Genomic DNA, 22283 nt, shown 5'->3' on the forward strand with positions numbered 1-22283 from the left:
CCGGATGTTTGGAGGTGTGTGTGGATTTAGGTAAATCAAAACTCCGGGAGGGGGAGGGTTAAAATAAAGAAAATGTTTTGGTAGGTAAGTATGAGGATCGAACCTGAAGCCTTGAGGCAAAGTTGTAAATTAAAGTGTGAAAAAAAAAAAGAGTGCGACGATTTTAACCATTGGGCTACCGCGAGATGCTAACGGAAGTACGTTTGAATTTATTTAATTACTTGGATTTGGCAGGTGCACATTTTAATGACTTAATGAGGTCAAGTTTGACTGCAGGATAGTATTTTATTTACTGCGGGAACGCTTTTTTTTACTTTTATTTTCCCAAGATGCTATAGGAAAAAGACTAACCCACATGCGGCGAGCGACAAATGTTGAATATTTATCTTCCCGAAGTTGAGCAAATTAAATAGACAGGCGAGCTCCGTTGTTAACTGAGATATTACGATTTATATGTGATCTAAAAAGTTTTAAGAAGTTGTGAACCGACCGACTGCTTCTCTGAAAAAAGCCTTTTGTAGACATACAGAAAAAGCGAACACACATACATACATACATTTTCGCTTTTATATATATAGATGGCATAGCTATCCCTTTCCCCTCCTTTCTATATGATCCTATCATTTTCCAGGGAGGATTACTTGATTGAGGAACGTCCTGGGAATACAACCAGCTCCCCGGAGGAATAAACGATATCCAACAATATCGCGCATGATAGGCACATGTTGGAAACATCAACTCAACGGGTTGATATGTCGTCTGCTATAACTGGCTTGCATGGGTTGCTTCTTGTCTTCTTTGCATCATTATAGGCATCTTTCCATCGTCGGCATTAATGGCATGCTGGAATTTAACGCTTATACAAAAATAGCGAACAAATGCATTTTTATAAAAATATAATTTATTTAAGATTTAACAAAGAGGAGCATATTTTTATAAAGACCAGTTGAAACCAGATGCATGCTATGTCACGTCCGCTAGCCCCAGAATGCCAGCTTCAACTATTTTAAAACAATCGAATTATATTTAATTCTCTCTTTCTTCATTGAAAGAGAGAGAGGTGGGGAGGGCATTCATACATAATGTTTAAACATTGCTTTGTTTTTGTATCCATGAGTTCTTTCGGATTTGACCTTTCAAATTCTAAGCTCTTATATCGTTTCGCCTTGGTTCAATATTATAAACAAACTGTCATTCTTGGCTTGAGTCATACCAGAACATTTTCAAAATCACAAACACCTGCTTAACACATCTGCACCTCACAAGTACAGACCAAGTTAGTAACAAGGTTTATTAATGTAGAAGCCATCAACTCTCTCAAAAGGGGCTACATCATTGTGCCACATCTATCTTCCATGATTATTATCAAGAAAAAAATCGATTCCTATATATATACTAGCAGGCCCCATGTCCCGGGTTTGTCTGGGGTTATTTAAAAAACAAAAAAACTAAGTAAAAAATATTAAGTATCATTTTTTATGAATATATGCTTAAAATGAATTTAAAATTATTTTATCATTATTTCTGACACTTTCAAGTTTTCAAAATTCTTAATTTTATTCAAAATAAGTATCTTCTAAAGTGTGTGACCATATTTTTACTTTAAATTTCCCACTCAAGACTAGAGCCTAACACACAAGGAACAAACCGAATAAGACATACATTTCTCTTCTCCGAGGTATTACATCCTCCTGAATACCAAAATGAAGAAAAAACTATGTACCAGACTTCCTACCCTTATGGAGCTATTTATAGCAAAATATATCGGACTTACAACAACAACAAAAGTAAATAAAATGATTTTATCATTATTTCTGACACTTTCAAATTTTCAAAATTCTCATTTAAATTTATTCAAAATGAGTGCCTTCTAAAGTGTGTGGCCATATTTTATTTTAACTTATTTGTGTTTACATACAAACACCCAACAATATAACTTTTGGCTCCTGTTTCCATGCTAACTGCTATTCTTTTAAGTGAGCATTAGGGATTTCTAATGCTTGACACACAATCAGTGACGTTATCATTTTGTGCATATTTTTATGAAGCTGTTCATAGGCATTGTTTATTAATGAATAAAATAAATATTACTTCAGCACAGATAATGACAAAATTTGAGGACGTGTAATACATTTCTTTTTTCAGATTTCATGTATGAAAATAATTTTGCAAATCCTCTTACCAACACATGCAGTGAAAATATGAAATGTTAACAAAAGTAATATTGGAAAATGCTGAAATTAATGTATTTGTGTTTTCCTTGTGTGCTATACATCAGGAACATTCATTTTTCTATGGAAAAAGTGTGGTATCTGTTATGATGATATACTTAGTCTATTGTGTCCCTGGAATATGAGTAGGGATGTAACAACAGCATATTCTTTTCATTGTTTTAACTCTTGAGTATATATCCGTTAATATCTTATATGTTTTTATATAGACGGATGTGGTTCTCGGTTGATTAAGTGTGTCTGTGTCGGATATATACTCGAGAGTCAAAAGAATGAAAAGAATATGCTGTTGTCACAGTCCTCGTTATGAGGCAAAAATCGTTCTATACTAAATCAATCATTTTTTTGTTCCAACTCAAAGTTCTCCCCATTTTGAGCAGTGTGATGTATCCACATTAAGAACTGACTTAGTGTCGAAATTTGGTCTTGTGGGTAAGTTAAAATAATTGCGTTATTATTTTAAAATCTATTCTTAACCTAGGAAGGGTGGAGGCCTAATTAAAATTTCTGTACTTTCATCTAACAAACTAATGAATACAACTAGTTATGTTAGCAAATCTATCTATACTCCTATAAATTTGTGTATTGATATTCATATTAAAAACCCTTTCTTCTAAAAGAAAATACAACTTTGTTATATATGGGTCATGGAATTACATTCATCTGCAAAAGATCTAGCTAATTTGCATATTCTTTTAAACATTCATTTTAATTAATTTCCTATTAGTTTTTTCAGTATTCTTATGGGATGATCATCTTTACTTAACTATTATGTGTAATTATATTCATACAGATATTCTACATGATTTATACTTGCATAATATTTACGTAAAAAGCTTAAACACAAACCTCTTTCTATATATATTTATGTATGTGTATTTATATTTGTTTAAAAAATTTTGCCTACCAAACTCATTTGTCAGTTTTTAGTCTACCGACATGAAACTTTATATATAGGGTATTCGAACCTATGCGAAACTTTATTTGGGTTTTAGCCAGGGAAAATTGGTGCAAAAGTGTAAAAATGAAAAAATGGAATTTGCCAAGTGAAGGTCGAACGACGGCATTATGAATATGCATACATAATGTAATAGTTATTAGTTCATGTTTTAATTCTTAGCCTTGCAGCATTAACATCAAAGGAAAAAGTGCTCGACTGAGGTTCAATCTATGGTCCCCCTTCGCCAAACTTTCATAAGAAACACTCGTCTAGCTGAAAACACTATCAATAATTCCCCCTATTCTTTATCTGTGCCTAAACCTAAACGTACACTCCATGAACAAAGCTTCTTTCTTAAAAGTGCACGCCTGTGGAACTGTCTTCCGTTTTCCTGCTTTCCAGCTTACTATAATCTGATTGTCTTCAAGTCTAACGTAAACAAGTTCTTGATACGCCGTTCCACTTAAGTTAACAAATTTACTGAATTTCCATTACTAACAATTACTATATTGTCCAATTTCTACTGTACACTCTTTAACCCTTATCCTCGAGTGGTATAAGTGGTTATGCCTATGTAAAAAGAAACAACAAAAAAAAAAAGTAAATCGTAAACTAAGCATTTTGGTTTTGATTATTGGTGGTGCCGCACGAGTCATTTTTTTTTACTTTTTAAATCATTACTATATATTAGGTAATACGAAATTTGCATGAATTAAAATATCATATTTAAACATATTTTACAAGCTGGCAATGCCGAGCAGCCTGCTAGTACAAAACAAAGTTACTCTTCTTGTATAATAATGTACTTTCATCTAACAATGTACTGAACACAAGTATTGCTAAAAATCAAAATAACTTGCAAATTCCCAACAAAAAGTCTAAGTTTTGACTATTGCAGCCCCTCCCTTAAAAAAAATAAAATAAATTAAAAAAAAAAACAGTCAAAATCTAGTACGGTTCAACTACTTAAAAACAATGTTAAAAGAAGGAAGTTTAAAAAAAGTAATAAATAGTTGGTGAACATTATCGTAGTACATTCCTAAAAAATAACGATTTCAAAAGCTATTGTGAAAATGTTGTAAGGGGTGTATTAGACAAAAATGTGTACCTTAATCTACCAATTTAAGAAATCCAACGAGGCAAATGGAGAATCCCCACTCCCATCCACAGAAAGAAAAAAAAAAAAACTAGAGAAAAAATAAAGATTACAAAAGGCAACTCTAGTCGGATAATTGTTCCAAGTGTGTTTTTTTTTGAGTAGCTATGTTCCAAAAAAGTGTAAGAAACAGCAAAAAATTAATTCAACATGAACATCCTATTAAAGTAAAAGAAACATTAATTTATTTATTGTGAACATCCTATTAAAGTAAAAAAAAAACTTTAATTTATTTATTGTGAACATCCTATTAAAGTAAAAGAAACATTAATTTATTTATTGTGAACATCCTATTAAAGTAAAAGAAACATTAATTTATTTATTGTGAACATCCTATTAAAGTAAAAGAAACATTAATTTATTTATTGTGAACATCCTATTAAAGTAAAAGAAACATTAATTTATTTATTGTGAACATCCTATTAAAGTAAAAGAAACATTAATTTATTTATTGTGGACATCTTATTAAAGTAAAAGAAACATTAATTTATTTATTGTGGACATCCTATTAAAGTAAAAGAAACATTAATTTATTTATTGTGGACTATTATCCTAACCTTCATTAGTTATTGTTTGATGATGCAACTAATAAAGATGAGGATAATAGTCCGCAATAAATAAATTAATAAATACTCATCTCAATAATGAATCCCAATTAAAAAATATATATATATCATTCAGTACAGACTCGACCATGGAAGATCAGACAATAAATAAACGTGCATTTATAAGACAAAAAAATCCAACCTTGATCGCCCTTCAGGGGCCATGGTGCAGTGGATAGAGATGTTGAATCTCTACAGTTCCAGGAGAGAATTGTCTGAAGATAGCGGTTTCAATCCTACCCAAAGCCGGCCAGAGGCTTACTTGGCCAAATTGTGGTGAGACGACAAAAACTATGGATGGAAGTAATTGCTGAGAATGCAGTTAGGAGATTCGGAGTTCCTATCCCGTCATGGTTACCACCTGACGAAAGCCAGAGGAATAGTTGACCAAAATGTTGTGAAACAACAAAGATGAGGATAATAGTCCACAATAAATAAATTAATCAATAAATAAATTAATAAATAAATTAATAAATAAAACTCATTTCAATTAAAAAATATATATAAAAGAAACATGTTCCATTCGAAACGAATAGATTCATTGCTGAACATATACTCAGTGTATTTTTGTCTAAAAGTGTACAAAGAAGATCTTTTCGTATGTGTATATGTCGGGTCTTCAAGTCCAACACAAACAAATTCCTGATGAACCGCCCCCTTAAGTAATGACACCTTATCAAATCCCCAATACTAACTATTACTACGATACTATCCCATTGATTACTGTACCCACAATAACCCTTATCCCCGAGTGGCTCCTGGGCCTTGATAAGAGGTGACCCCCATGTAAAAAAAAAAAGCTGATGTGGAAATATTGTGAAACTGACTTAAAGCAAGCCAATCTAGTATGATAAAACAACAGAACACAAGAAGACTTTATGCTAGTCATATGTGCAGGCAGCCATGTTTGAGCAAGCTTAGCTGTTCATTTATGCGAGGATCTGCAATTCTGAAAATAGAATATGCAAACGTAATATGTATAGCAAGTTGGTATTTTAAAAAAGATTTTTTTTTACGTGGGAGTCACCACTTATCAAAGCCAGAAAGCCATTCAAGGATAAGGGTTAATAAATGTAAGGTGGTGGTGTAGTAATCGCAAATGGTGTAAATTGGATAGAATTTGATTACTTATCAGGACAGCTCAACAAAAACTGGTTTACATTGGATTTGAAGGCAACCAAGTTGTATTCAACTGGGAAGCAGGCCAGCAGAACAGGCGGGCAGTTCTGGGAAAGAAGCTTTGTTCATGAAATCTGTATTTAGATTTAGGTACAGATAGAGAGTGGGGGAAATCATATATCGTGGTTGAAGCTAGTCGAGTGTTTTTCTGAAAGTTTGGCAAGGGGAAACCATAAACTAGAGTCCAGTAAAGCACTTGCCATGAAAATAATGCTAGAGCAAAGACAGGCTCGCAACGTCTCTTCTGTGGGAAAGAGAAAAGGGCATCACCCACAAGTTTTGGAAGCCGGGTTTGAACTCTAAGTCTGGATAGGGTGTGCTAAGCAGCTCCTGCCAACATGTGGCAACAGTACTCCATTTCAGGGCATACCTGGCTCTCATACAGATAGAGGATTGCATTAGAAGTGACATACTTACTGGAGTAGTAGAGTGATCCAACCATATTTCCAGCAATCTTGGCAACAGATTTGATGCATGTGTTTTATTTCAGATCAGGAGTGAAGGTCAGTCTCAGAAGCTTGTCAAGACATTGAGCTTTGCCAAGACGAGAGCCATTGATTTCAATTGAGGCGTGATGGGGATCAGAGCGATTATGATGAAAGGAGAGAAGCTTGGTTTACGATGCATTAAAATTAACCAGCCACCTTTTTCCACATTGCACCACATGCTCAAGATCAGAAGAGAGAGAATCACAAAGAACTTTGTCATTGCTGGCCTTTGAAGTGTTACCATAGATTATGGTGTCGTTTGCATAAATGTCTACAAATGATCTAAGAATGTGATTTGGGAAATTATTGATGAAGACCAGGAAGAGAGTTGGGTCCAGGATGGAGCCTTGAAGGATGCCAGCATTAATATACTATAAGTTTCTGATTTCTGCCCATCAACGACTATTCTTATAAGCCCATCAGTGAGAAAGGATTTAATAATTGAGAATGTGACACTATGTTTGACTGATGTCAGTACGTGCTGGAGCAGTAGGAAAAGAACAAAGGATAAATGACAAAAGAAGAGGAAGTGGGTTTAGCGAGTAATAAACAATGGATAGGAATCTATTCTCAACGTAGACAAAGAAAAATAAGAGTAGGGTTTTAATTAGGGTGTGACAAATGGTGATAGCAAAAGGACTGAACAACAGAAACAACACTTGACTGGAGGGCATGGTCAGTCGGACACTTATTCAGATAAGGCCTGAACACCTAGGTGGGCAGTTGGATTTTGAATACAGCTGAGAGCAGTTGGTTGCTCAGAAGTTCTCCGATGGATAAGATGAATAAAAAATCCATGGCACACACAACGTTTAGAGTTGGTGACCTGTTGGTGAGGCCACATGAGGTCACAAGAAGACACTTCCAACTATTTCATAACTGGCGATCTTGTGAAGTAGATATTTACGCCGTACTCTAGCAAAAGACTTTGATTTGTCAAGAGCTATTGCTCTAAAAACAAAGCTCCTGTCGAGAGACTCATTAACCTGAGTGATATAACAGTTAGGACATCCGCTGTAGATGTTTGGAATGGAAACCATATTGCATGTCACTAAGTAAATTATTTTTGCTGAGATGGTTGATCACTTCTGTTTATCACAGATTCCAGCAACTTACTCATGATCTACAGGAGACTAACTGGTCTGTACTGAGAGGAAGATGACCTATCTCTGGAATTTTTAAATACGGGGCAGACTGATGAAGTTTTCCAGGGTGTTGGAAAGCATTTCTCCTTAAGGTAACATTTAAACAGCTTTGTAAGTATGGGAGCTAGTTTTGGTTGAAGATTTGAGCACAATGAATGGAATGCCGTTGGAATCAAGTGCTTTACTGGAATCAAGGTTTTTGATATAAGCGATAACATCATGTACAGATATTTGTATGCTGCATAGTGTGTTTTCAGTCACAGGAGGAAATACAGAGGGTAGTCGGCCATGATTGCAAAGAGTAGAATTTAGTGCAAAGGTTTTGGCAAAGACTTTTTCTTTGTCAGATGCTGGCAAAATTACCTCAGGTCCATTGTTGATGGTAGGTATAAAGGATATGCTTCTATTCAGGATCCTGTTTGTTATTCACTAAAACTTGTGGGAACTAAGCTGCTGCTCAGCTAATTTAAACTTGACGTACTGAGCATACGAATCTGTTGCATTACCCTTTTACAATGATTGCTCCCAGTCCTAAAGGTGGCTTTAGTTTCCACAGCATCTATTACATTGGAAGCAATGGAAATAATGATTTCTGTGCACAATAGCAGTGCCACATTCTGGGGTGAATCACAGCTAGCTGTTCGGCTTTTTCTGGAATTTCTTGGAGGGTATGAAGTGGTCTATACCGACAATTAACCATTCAGTAAGGTCAGATACTATAAAGGACACATTCTTGTTGAGCATGGAATGCAGAGGTATACCTGATATAAATGTTTGGAAGCTATTCCAATGAGCCATAGAGTATTGACATACAGTACAATAGAAAGGTGTATCTGATGGTTCATTACATTTTGTTTTTATCTTAACTGAGACAACTGAGTTTGGGCAAAACTGTTATTCTAATGAACGGTAAAGAATAATAGAGCGTTTATTACATGAATATGTCATCGTAATGTATTTATATAAAAGTAATATAATGAAATGCAAATACTAAACTGCATAAATACAAAAAGTAACCCAAAAAAGAAAAAGAAGTGGCAAGTTTGGGTTACAGAAGTGAAGAAATTTACATCAGAGTGAAATGCTATGCTACTCTCTCGGTGGGATTATGTATTTAAGAGAATATGTCCCACAAGAAAATAGGAATTGTAACAAATGGACAAAATGTATGTAATGTGGGCTAGAAACATGCTTTAATAGTAACAGTAAGTGATAAGCATAAAAGTTGTGCATAGGAAGTGTTTACTTATAATCCTATACTGTTGAAAGTATCAGAGGAAAAAAAATGGCACTATTTTATTATATTTGAGATATATAATATAAAAAAATTTAAATAATCTATTATATAAAAGGCTATATGTCTGTCTGTCTCCATATTTTCAAACTATCTCCTATAAAACTAAAAGTCACAGAGCGCCACTAGGGGCCTCAAATGATTGGATTTTTTACGGACTGTTCTTTTATGGGTCTTTTTAAGGGGTCAAACATGGGTCAAAATTGAAAAAAATTGTTATACATTTTGTACATTTACCTTAGTTTGTTAATATGTTCAATTCTTAACAGCACCTGTTTCGTAGCGCCGAATCATTCATGTAATTATTTTGTCAATTTTTAAATTTATTCCGGCCTTAACTCATCAGAATAGGAACTCATCAACTTGAAAAGAAAATAAAGGAATGTGGGCAGGATTACAAAATCAGAAAATCATAAAAGAAGTAATTGTGTTTTATTTTAGTTACGCAATCTTTGAATTTATATATGTAATCAAGCATGTCTGATTGAATACAACGGAGGTCTTTTTTCTATAAATACACCAAGCCTCAATAAAGAGAATGACAACAACAATCACTCGTGATGATGATCGGATGATTAAAAGCACTTGAGAAAAATATGGCCAAACAACAATTCATGCCAGCTGAAATACAAAAGATCACTCGGCGAATTGAAAAGATATCCAACAAATTCGGAAAAAAGAACTCTGTCGTGTTCAATCAGACTTGCTTGAATAATGATTTGCTGCCAAAATATACAAAATATATATATATATATATATATATATATATATATACTTGAAAATGGTTCTCATAAAAATAAATGGTGGCTTTACAAGGTTATCAATTTCTCTTTGTGAGCTCTTCCAGTGTGCACAGTGGCAAGATACAAACAACTAAGGTCCACAAAGTTTTAATAGTATATAAGACACTCCATGCGTACACGGTTTGTTTAGTATTTAAGACCATGTGCCAGTCTCCAATGATGATAAGCTGCAACGTTCATATATCATGTTTTTCTCTTTGTTTTCATCTTCTGGCAGCCTCATCTCTCAGACTGGTGACCGTCAAGTTCATGTGCACTGATTTATAAGTATACAGAAATAAAAGTAATGCAGAAAAAAAAAAAAACGCACACAAACTGTGCCCTTGGTGTCTGTAACATCATTGCAGAAAAGCACCTCCAAATGTTAGTTCCCATATATTAGCCACTGTCCACATAGACGACATCTATGTTGTTTTACTGGATGACATCATCCCTCTATTATTTAATTGTTGAAATTCTTTGAGATGAGTAATTTGTATATTTATTCATTTATTTGCGGACTATTATCCTCATCATTTTTATAGTTGTATGGGGTCCGTCGCACAGTGGATAAAGACATTGAATCTCTACAGTTCCAGGTAAGCCTTGTCTGAAAATAGTGGTTTCAGTCCTACCTAGGGCCAACCAGAGGATTAGGTGGCCAAAACGTGGTGAGTCGACAGTAACTATGGAAGGTAGTAATTACTGAGGATACAGTTAAGAGACTCAGCATTCCTATCTCATCATGGTTAATTACCTGACGAAGGCCAGAGGAATAATTGGCTGAAACGTCATGAAACAACAACTATGAAGATGAGGATAACAGTTGGAAAATAAATACTTCCACATTTATGACATCATAAACGATCTTTCCAATGTTCTTCCCTTTTTTAATGGAGGAAGTCACAAAATGATGTTATCTATTTACAACATAATAAAGGATCTGTTTTACTGGATTACACCATTCTTTTGTGATGTCATCAAAAGTGCATGGAGACAAACTAAGAACTAAGCTCGATGATATAGAATCCTTCCTCTCCCCACGGGACAGAGTTAGACACCAGGGTTGTTCTTTAACGTGGAGAAAAGGTACAAAAATAAAAATTGTCTCAGTCGTGAAGGATTTCTCCTCCACCGAAAGAGAACAAGAAATAGAAGTGCAGCATCCGAAGAACAGATACTACACTTTGATCTTGTCCCGAAGGCCAAGTATCCGAGATTTAAAACTAACATATTTTTGATACCAGAAAAGCCTCGATTCTGGCATAAAACTATATGCATGAGCTTGGAGTTTATATCCGTAACATTTTCACCTTGACTAGCAAACTTGGGCTAGAATCAGATGATGTGTTTCAGATTAACATTACAACACCAAGTTAGTTATCAATATTTCCTCGACCAGTCTACTTCAACCTAGGGATGTATCGTACATGTCTACATCTCTAATAATGTAGATGTAGCACTTTCCTTAGAGTACTCAAATCCATGTATTTGGGAATTTTACAAGTGTTGACTTTGCTTCTCGATTTACACAGATGTAGCTGGTAACAGTTTCTCTATTACCCGTTACTTTTTACAATCCATCATTTCCTGACCTGCCTTCCAGATTGTGAAGATCAGCAAGCTTCAATTCACAACCTATTCTTGACAACACGACTGTCTGAGGATTGTGCAACAAATGACTGCAGCCAACTCAGGAACACTAACGACCTTATGATAATGGTTGATCAAATCTCCAACTCCATTACTGAAAATGACGAAATATTAACCACCATGCTGATTGGGAATTCCTCAGAGATCTCATCAAAGATGTTTCATAGAATAAAATTTTTCTTCTGCGCCGTACATAAATGAGGTAACAGAATTGGTCAAAGCAAGCATATGTTTTCATGTGTAAATTTTATAGTCAGACTCTATCTCCACCCTTAATGGTTTACTTTGACTTGTGTAGATGCTATTGCACATAGGAAGCAAGCATTTTATTGGTTAAACCGCCATGTCAGCTACAGATAGAAATATTTTAGCATCAAGAAAACATTATAAGACTGTAATAGTTGCAGTTACAAGGAACACAGACCTGAAGACCTGTGGTATTTAGCCACAAGATCTGGAGTCAGAGATATCTGATTGCACAGCTTGGCAAGCAAAGGTCAAGGACGGCATCAAATTAGCAGAAAAGAAGAGAAAAAAGACAATGTAAAGAAAAGAGAACCCATAGGCAAGAGAGATAACAGTCCACTCCTGCCAATCCCACCATCCCTACCACCGACTACACCTGCAGCGTGTGTTGCTTTAAGGTGCCTTTTCTGGGAAAAGCAGATGACAACAATAATCCATGTGAGAAAACGATCCCATCAGAGACAAAGCGCCAAATAGTTAGCAGACTTGAATAAAATCCTACTCATTGGTAGTGTTGACGGCCTTATATATGTATGTAGTTCGTATGTAACCGGAGAGCATCTTAACAGCATACATATTCCTACGCCGAATGGTCACTAAGCAGTGACGGAGTCCTTTTTTCTCCATTTTCTCTCCCTCCACCCCCAAGTTGTGTGGGTACAATTTCTGAATAGAACTTAATCACATAGTTCTCTTCTAAAATTTTGGACATCTTCGGATTCGTGAAGATCGACGCAGATCACTAATTTCATCAGGAACTATACTCTGGAGGCTTTCTTCTATCGGGTCCATATAGTTTGTACTGTCATCTTGCATGCTTTGTGTGTCTCTATGTTTTGTGGAATCTGATTGTTCATTGAATGATGAATCGGGTTTGATATATTTATTTTATTTTCACTTCACTTTTAATCGGTGGTGGAATGGTTAGGGTGTTGTTCAACTTTGATAATATCACATTTCTTCACTTTGTATCTTTTCCCCCTAAACTGTCTATCCGTAAACTTCTGCACAGTACAATAATGATCTCCAACTTCTATCACTGCGGGCGTTAGTTTTCACCCTATCTTGGTATAGATAGACAATCTCTCCAACTTTGATGTTGATCTTTATCTTGGTAGTTTTGCCTCGGCGTTTATATTTAGCTGATGCCTTGTAACTTTTCAACCTATTTTGGTATTTTTCTTTAATCACCACCGGATGGTTTTAATTTGTATTAATGTTTTGAAATAAAATCCCATATACTTTGTTTTTATGTTTAGAATTTAATTTTAATTCGGCATTTTAATCTAAGATATTTCGGTAATTTGATCTTTTGGTATACATTAAGATTATCAGCTATTGCCATAGATGAAATATACTTTACTTTTATTTATTGAAAGTAACGAAATTATCCCAACTGCCCCATTTATTCTATATTACGACTTATGACGATTTGTTTGGTATTATCATGATTTGAGAACCGAAATAATTTATTTTGATGTTCAGTCTAAATTGGACTTACTGAAACAAAGATTTTATGTAATAAAATGTTGATTTCAATAAACCAATTGTCAACATCAATTTCATTTTGAAATATTGATTTCACTATTTCACTCATGTCCCCAATCTTTTTAATGTTAAATATCGACGCCCCCCCCATTCCCACAACAGTATAAGTTTATTTGCTTTAATTTAATAACTAACGTATAATTTTATTTACTGCTGTTCAGTGTGTTTCATATTCAAAGCTTACGAACTGCTTGCATCTTGCTTGTCAGTGTGCACACTTCCTCTGCATGAATGTTTTACATGGCGCGTTGAAGAGCAAATAAAAAGCGAATGATAATAGAAGTGGTGAGAGCAATGGAATGATGTAAATGATTGAGGGGAGTAGTTTATGACAGTGCATTTTGACTTTGATTAATGTTTTTAAAAGCGTTACAATGTCAAAATTTAGCTAATATGATATAACAGTTAATACTGACCCATCGGGTCATTGAGCATCCAAACCTAAATTGATTAACAAAATGATTATCATTGCCTACATACAGCACACCTTTGTTTTTCGTTTAGTTCGATTTTACGTAAGAAGTTTTTTTGTAAAGATAAATTCCTAATTTTACTTTCGACATACTTTTCGAATTCCAATTTATTGTATCTTAACGTAATCTGTTCATATTTCTTTTTAAATGTTATATAATATTAGACTTATTCAACTGTATACTTAAAACGTTTGCAACGCATTTATTTTATTTTTTACATATATTCTTTCAACTTTCCTCTCTTCGTCATTTGAATATTTACTTTTATAACCTTGACATTGTCCTAAAATAAACCCTAAACCTAGCGCACCTTTTTTTTTTGCAAAGATTAAATAATTTATAAATTCCTAAAGCTTAATGATTCGATGTAACATTTAGTTATCAATATCTCTCAAAATTCCTTTAATGAGGTTGGCAAAAAAAAAAAAAAAAAAATTTTATGTACACTTGTCACATGAAACACATCCTTTTTTTTCTTCCGTGTTTTTAGACAAAGGTCATTTAAATGTTCTTGTGCAATTAGTTTAGCAAAATTGTTTTTTTTTTTTACCTTGTTAAAACGAAATTTATTTAAATTTCATTTAATATTGACTTATCACGTGAATACAGTTCAATTGTTTCTTTAATATTTGTTTTCCTTTGTGTGACTATGATTAACCCATCTGCTAGGGTTGATGAGAGTTTACAATGTTGTAAATATCTTTTAATAGTGGGTAAACCTTTCTTCTTCTTAGATGGAGTTCTGCCATTGTGTAATAGTCTATACACTTGTTGTAAGTCCGGACAGTCTTGTTGAGCCTGGATCCTTGCGTTACGAGTCATGTATGGGATCCGACAATGACCAGCTGATATATCTTTTACAGTGATTTCTCTAATTACTGATGTCCCCAGGGCATTGATAAATTTACAAATTTAGCATTTTTCTTTACAATGAATAGAGTTCCGGCTAGCATAATACATTATTTTTCCCTGGTATATGAGATAATTTAACAGAATATCGAGAGATAACACCCAAGAATGTTGTGACTCTAGAGCTCGCAGAGAATGCACCACGTTGGAGTTTCTTATATGCTTGTATACAGGGGCGACTATCTGTGAGCACTTCGGTAACGTGTTCCAATTGAATTATATATGGACTGAAGTGCTTGATAGCTGAAGCAATCCCCAGAGCTTCCAACTCAGGCTAGCCAACCTGTTTGGTTAGATGTTTTACGAGCGTTGAATAAACCTGCGAGATGAGCGTTGTCTCCTCTCAAGATGAAAATGGATGCTGCTAAGCCAGCAGAAGTCGTGGATGCGTCTGTAATTATTTGTAGTTGGTCCTCTCTTCTAGGTAAGGTCAGGATTTTTGCTTGCTTAAGATGTTCTTTTGCTTTGAAGAGTGCCTCCTCCAAGTCTGACAAGTTTATTTAAATAGATTAATTGTTTTGGAGGAAAAACTTATAGGATATGTTTTTACTTACTGTGTGGTTCCCGTAAGTATTTTTTTTTTTTTTTTGACTTCAGTAAAGGTCTATTTGATCTGGTTCACATTCCGTAGCACGTTGATTTCAATAATAGATTAAACGAACTAATGTGTGCTATGTAGATATGAGAATACACATAAATGTACTAATATAAAATTATGTCATGCGATTGTCATGTCCCTGTATCGCAGTAAAACAACTTCAGAAAACTGGTTATATTGTCACTTTCAAAGGGAACTATTCATACAGTTTCTTACTTCTAAATTAACAAGAAAAGGAACAAATGATTCTCTTTTTAAGTAGAATAAAAGTACATTTACATTTTATTCTGGGGATATTGATGACTATAACTCGAATATTTTATATCGTTTGTTCCTTCGTTATGACAATCCACCACGTTCACGTTGTTTTCCGATTTGAATATGAATGTTTGTTTGCAATTTACTGCGTGGCTCTCGCAAGTGATTTTTTTTTTTTTTTAGATATGATAACTTTTACCGGTACTTGTACAGTTTAATAAAGACATTAAAAAATGAAAATATTGAGAAAAAAAAATGTTATATTGTACATATTCATTATGGAACAAAGTTCTCCGAAAAAAAATTTCACTTAATTTTATCAAATAGTTTTTGTTTTATAGCAAAAAACAACAATTTGCTATGATACCAAGCAAAAGGTTTGATTTTTAGCATGTGCCAACGTAGCTGCAAATATAAAATTGGATTATTTAGCCACAACAGACGCTGTAGTGAACCAAACTAGATGCAGCATGCCATTGTCTCAAGAGACAGAAAGTTGCCATCAATTGAAGTTAAATGTATGTATAGCAAAATGCCCAGAAAATGCAGCAAGTCGCAGAAATTAAGAACTTGTGATTTCTGGAAAATCTATAATAGTGCTGAACAATGGGACATCCCACAATTGCCCAACTATCTAAACACGATAATGTTGCTTGCATAGCAATATATAAGGCTGAACTTCTTGCTCAATGATTTTATAACAAATGTTTTGCCAAATATTTCTTCCCTAAGATCTGGAAAATTGCCTCTGTGGTACAAGTGTTCAAGAATTCTTGCACAAAAAATAACTGATACAATCATCATCCTATAAGTCTCCTTCAACTTTTTGCTAAAATCTTTAATCAATCTCACGATAATCTAAAATATCTGAAAATACTAAACTTTTTTCTGACTAACTGTATTTAGATAATTCTGTTCTATTATGGATATCCTAACAGGCATCTCTGAACACATATACCATATTCTGAATAAGGCAAGTGACGCTAGGGCAGTGGCACTTGATATATCCCAAACTTATGACAAGATCTGGCATCAAAGTCAAGAAAATTTATTCATATAGTATTATACATATGGTGGTCTATCTCACAAAAAAAAAAAAAAGCTTCTTTCAGTCATCTGTCCAGCAATCTTGCCTACACAACTATTCCTGACTATTCTGCACCAAAGTCCATGTGCCTGTTTGCCACTGCCCCTGGTGTCCGAAATTAGTCTTTTTATACACTTTCTATTTTGCCACATTCGTATATCTTACGTGATCTCTTCCACGACCATCATGTATTTTTGATGCTCTACCCATCGTCATGTTTCTTTGTTGCCTTCTTGTCAGTAAGTCTGCTTTCTACATCTCTGGTTCTCTTTTCTTTTCCATGCACCCGATCTCTTGGAGCACTCATGTTAAGTAGCCATCCAACAATCTCAACAGACGTCACTCTCTTTGGAATCTTCGCAGTGTTTCTTGTTGAGTTTCTTGTTGCTCATCATCTCCATCGTTCTCTAGATCTCTCTGAATCAACCTAATATCAAGAAAATGTCTTAGTACACTGTCCACCTCGATATTATTATGTGACTGTGTTCCAGTAACCATACCTTTTGTTCACTTTGTTGTGCAGCGGGCTGCAGGTTATTTAACAAACACCTCCTCTCCAACTTGTATTGATTCTGGTTTGTCAGATGTTTCTGCAAACACTAACTCTAGGGTGTCGCCCTAGGCGGTACTGTTACCTAAAATCTGCCCAGATTTAGGTATCATATTGAACCAAAACACTGCTCCCTCTCTCAGCAATGGTTTTTATAGTCCTGTGGTTCCATTCTACGATACAATTTCCACTCGGTCTCTAAACTATCTGCCAGCCCATTGTCTATCAACACATCTTTGCTGACTGATCCATGCTAAAAAAAATCTTTTCCAATTCTCTTGTAATGATGTTCGCTGCTTCTACTCGAACCTCTCTCCAAATGGCAAATCTCCCGGTACCATCATCTACCATAGATAGGTATATTCCTCCTTTATAATGTACGAGCGGGGGTACCCGGCATTGCCCGGGGGTTTGGAGGTGTGTGTATGGGGGGGGGAGAACTTCTTAAAAAATCGGACCCCCCCCCCCCAAAAAAAAAGAAAATTCGGAAAAACAACCCCCCCCCCAAAAAAAAGGATGGCGTTGCCCGGGTGTTTGGAGGTGTGTATGTAGGGCAGGGGGAAAAGACTAAGCGAATATTAATAACCCTGTTTAAACTTTTTTTAAAAAATCGGAAAAACAAAACAAAACAACGGACATAAAACTTCTTTAAAACAATCGGATAAACAAAAACCAAAAAAAAGAAAAAAAAGAAAAAAAAAAACACAGCGAAAAGCGAAAAAAAATGGTAAAAATAACCTCGTTTCAATATTAAATGTTTAAAAATCGAGAAAAAAAGTATATCTGATAACTGGGATTGAACCTGAAATCTTTAGATAATGACGCTGTCACTTAACCCATCGCGCTAGACGCGTGGATGAAAGTAGGTCGTTTTTTTATAACATTTAAAACGAATTCAATGTACATCTTTTGCACGTATTGACGTATGCGTAAAGCCATCTTGTCATGAAGATACCATTTTTTTAATCTCTCCCTGTAAAAAAGAGAGCCGTGAAGGATGACTGTTTTTGCCCAATTTTTCGATATTTGTCGGCCGGAGGTTCGAGCTTTAGAATGATACCTGTCTGGCGAAAATCCGTGGCCTGTGTCAAAAGTTTTTGGTGGACATACAAACACACACACATTTTCGCTTTTATATCTATATATACAAAAATGTAATTTTTGGTTCGTTCAAAGTCTATAGAACCATATTTCTACATTACCAATTTAATTGAAATTTTCAGAAAATCTATTTTTAAAGTCAAAGAATGTTTGCATGTTATTAAAATAATTTAACATTGCGAATTATAAAAATATTAAATTATAAATGAAAATATTTTTCATAATTGCGAGATTGTCCCCATTTCATTTCCGGTAGAAATGAGCCTTTCACTTATTGAGATAAGTATTATTTGTATTAATTTTTATGATACTCATGCAGAGAGTGATCTGTGCTGAAATAATAACGTTATTATTTAAAAAGCCATTATTAACATGGGGAGGGGAGGGTGTTTTGTACCTATTCTGTACTTTAACCTTACAATTGAATAAAAAAAACATATCGTAAAACTTAAATTAACCATGGAAATACGATTTAAAAAATAGCGCGGCGGATCACTCAATAATAATCCAGTGAAAAAATTTCAAAAAACCTATCAGTATAAAAATTCGCATGGGGGTGATGGTTGTATAACTCCACCACGTATGTAAATAAATAAAAAATGTTACGTGCACATGCGTTAACCTTGACTAGGGGGGGGGACTAAGGGAATGACCATTAAATAATTCTGCGGGTCGCCATGGAAATCAACGCCCAATGAGTACCAAAATAGTTTTCATGATATGAAGAAATTTTTTTTTCGAAAAGTGGGTGATCACTTTTCCATGTAAATTTAACTTAAAATGAGCACCCACTTTCTGGCCACTCGGGGAAGGGGGCATTTATTTTCGTGTTTATTGGCTTAAAGGTTTTTTGACAAGGCAGTTTGGTACAGAAGTGCATATTTAACAGTTCTCGTTTATGCTCACGCGTAGCATAAACAAAGGCTATGTCTGTGAAATGGAAAATAGTCCCAGAGTGCAGGGGTTATTACCATGCAAAAGAAATCAAACAAAAAATCTTTTTAGCCAAGAAACACACAGAAAAATAAAAAAAAACATAGCATCCATTTTTTTTCTATCGAATTCATTTGCTGTTTTTATTGAAAACTATTTTCCCCCAGATTTTTGATATAATTTTCCATTAAGGGCCGTGCGTCTCACGTTCGTATATAACAAAAAAATTTTTGTAGACTTTGGTGTGCTAAAAACGAATCTGCAAACTGTTTCCGTTGCAAAAAAATAGTTTTTATGATATGAAGAAATTACTTTTTCGAAAAGTGGGTGATCACTTTTCCATGTAAATTTAACTTAAAATGAGCACCCACTTTCTAGCCACCTGAGAGAGGGGGGATTTTTTCCCATGTTTATTGGCTAAACAGCTTTCGTTTATGCTCACGCATAGCGTAAACGAAGGCTACAGCTGTGAAATGGAAAATAGTCCCAGAGTTCAGGGGTTATTACCATGCAAAAGAAATCAAACAAAAAACTTTTTAGCCAAGAAACACAGAAAAATGCCCCTCTCTCAGGTGGCCAGAAAGTGGGTGCTCATTCTAAGTTAAATTTAGATTGAAAAGTGATCACCCACTTTTCGAAAAAGTAATTTCATGAATACCATGAAGACTTTCTTTTTGCTATGGAAACGGTTTGCAGATTCGTTTTTAGCACACCAAAATCTACAATAAAATATTTCGTTATATATGAACGTGAAACAGGCCTTAAAGTAAAATAATACCATATTTTTTGGAGCAGATTTGCCGTTTAGTTGTACAAATATCCTTAAACCAGGTAATCACTAAAAGGGACTTTTAAAAGTCGTCACCTGTATCGAGCAAAAGTTTAAAACCACCGATTATATGCCAGCCTATGTCATGATAACATATACTGAGTGAGTTCCTAACAGTATTTTGTATAGTTTTTTAGTTTAAACTCATTTTTCCAAAATTTCCCCAAACTTAACGTGTTCGATACAGTCTGCCGCCATTTGTATTTTTCAGATATACCGATAAACATTGAATGTTTTTGAACCGATTATACATTACATAAAAACACTAAAATCTTATCCAGTTAGGTAGAACATTTACTTTTCTTGCCTTTGATAACATTTATTTGTTATATATTTATTTTTTGACAACTTTTTTGTATCTGTGTTTAGTAATATAAACCCTTTTCATTTAATGTAACGTTTAGTCAGCTTGAAAAAGTGTTTATCGGTGTATTTGAAAGCGACAAATGGTGGCGGACACTGTTGATTACTTTAAGTTAGAGAAAGTGAGTTAAAACTAAAAAACTATACAAAATACTGTCAGAAACCCACCGATTATGCCAGCCTATGTCATGGTAACATATATTTGTGGGGTTTCAGACACTGTTTTGTATAATTTTTAGTTTTCAACTTACTTTCCCAAACTTAACGTATTGAACAGAGTCTGCGACCATTTCTGTTTTTTGAGCCGATTAAACATTTTACATTACATAAAAACACTAAACAATTATCCAGTTAGGTAGAAACGTAACTTACCTTACCTTTGCTTTCATTTATTTGTTTTTGGACAACTTTTTCGAATCTGTGTATAGTAACCCCCCCCCATCAACCAAATATTAATTACTAACTCACATTTTTGTATACAGAAAAAAAAAAAACATTTAGCATTTCAACATTTTTGCTACGTTCGGCTTCATCCACTGATTGTTGGTCGAGTCCAAACCATGAATGATTGACAGAAACTCCCGAGGATCCAGATCAAATTTTGCAAGAGTACCATTTTTTTCATTTTCGCCTTCTTTTTCACTTTTTGGAGTGGATTGCTGTACTAAGAATATAAGGAATATGCATTTTTCTCTTTTTATTAAATTTTTACATTACACCAAATTGAGCCACTGCAACGCGTGGCAGGGTACAGCTAGTATATATATATAGATGACGTCAATAGACAACTGCATCCAATCAATGGCCATTTGAACCTTCTCCGGTTCATGAATCGTTAGTGGCGGGTTGATCGACTGACATTGTTTACAGTTTCTATCTTTGTCACCTCCAGGTAAACCTTCCACACTAGATAAATTAGGCCTTAACATCCAAGTGGTAATATGCCTTTTCAGGAATGAATGCAAGTATAAAAAAAAAGTTAAAATTAAAAGGCAATCTTTCTTGATTAAAAAGATACTTGGATTTGTGTAATTTTTGGTGTAGTTTTTTTTTTTAACCCAACACGAAGTACATAAAATGTTTGCGTCATATTGTTTATTTTCTTTTTTAATATTGAGTGAATCGGAATGCATTCCAAAATATTCATATATATATATATATATATATATATATATATATATATATTTGTGCTCAAGACTCATCTCATCTCCAAACACCTGGACAACGCCAGGCACCCCTATTAGTTATACATGAGGCAGAAATTACAAGATTATAAAAATAAGAAAATAATTTGCATACTCATAAGGGGAGATAATTAGTTAATGATGTAAACCTGCATCCAATCCCATGCTTCATCATTATATTTGGTTTAACATGCATTTTACATGCTAGCATGTGTTGGACGGTTTCTAGAAATTGATATTTAAATTAATCTATCTCTGGTCAGGTATTTATTTATCCTTCTTTCTCTTAAGTTCATTCTTATTCCTTTCTCTCATGGTCTTTTTTTTTTTTTTGTTCATCTCTTGTAAACCTGCTACCTCAAAAGTTTTATATCTACTAACTTAAAACCAAGGTTGCGGAGTTGGATGGTAGAAGTCCGACTCCGACTCCTTTGATATCTCTGACTACCGATCCAACTCCTTGACCCCTATATGGAAATCTATTTTGCAGATCGATGTACCAGCCTCGCATACCTATTCAGCATGCATTTTATAATTACTTTTCATGTATATCATTTTTTACGTTTAACATTCACTTGTATGATAAATATACTCACATATACACTCAACCAGCTTTATTCATCTATTTTACTCACATTAACCCCTAACAAGGCATATCACCACTTGGACGTGAAAGGCTACTATTTGGGACCATGTTAAGGAAAGATTAACAAGATATCAGTTTATGTTAT

The 22283-nt window shown here is 34.4% G+C and overlaps 1 protein-coding gene across 2 annotated transcripts in view; it reads right to left on the bottom strand.

The window, feature by feature from the left end:
• LOC145293280 (mitochondrial thiamine pyrophosphate carrier-like) overlaps positions 1-22283 on the bottom strand; it is a 145160-nt gene that overhangs the window by 101348 nt on the left and 21529 nt on the right. The window contains exon 1 of one of the 2 annotated variants that reach the window (XM_080139882.1): positions 9276-9401. The exons of the other annotated variant lie outside the window; for it this stretch is intronic. The gene's annotated coding sequence lies outside the window, so the exon portion shown is untranslated. Of the gene's footprint in view, positions 1-9275; positions 9402-22283 lie in introns of those variants that run through there. 2 annotated transcript variants of the gene reach the window in all.

Source organism: Euprymna scolopes, chromosome 14, assembly GCF_053919585.1.
Source record: "Euprymna scolopes isolate OS-2025 chromosome 14, ASM5391958v1, whole genome shotgun sequence".
Taxonomy (NCBI): domain Eukaryota; kingdom Metazoa; phylum Mollusca; class Cephalopoda; order Sepiida; family Sepiolidae; genus Euprymna; species Euprymna scolopes.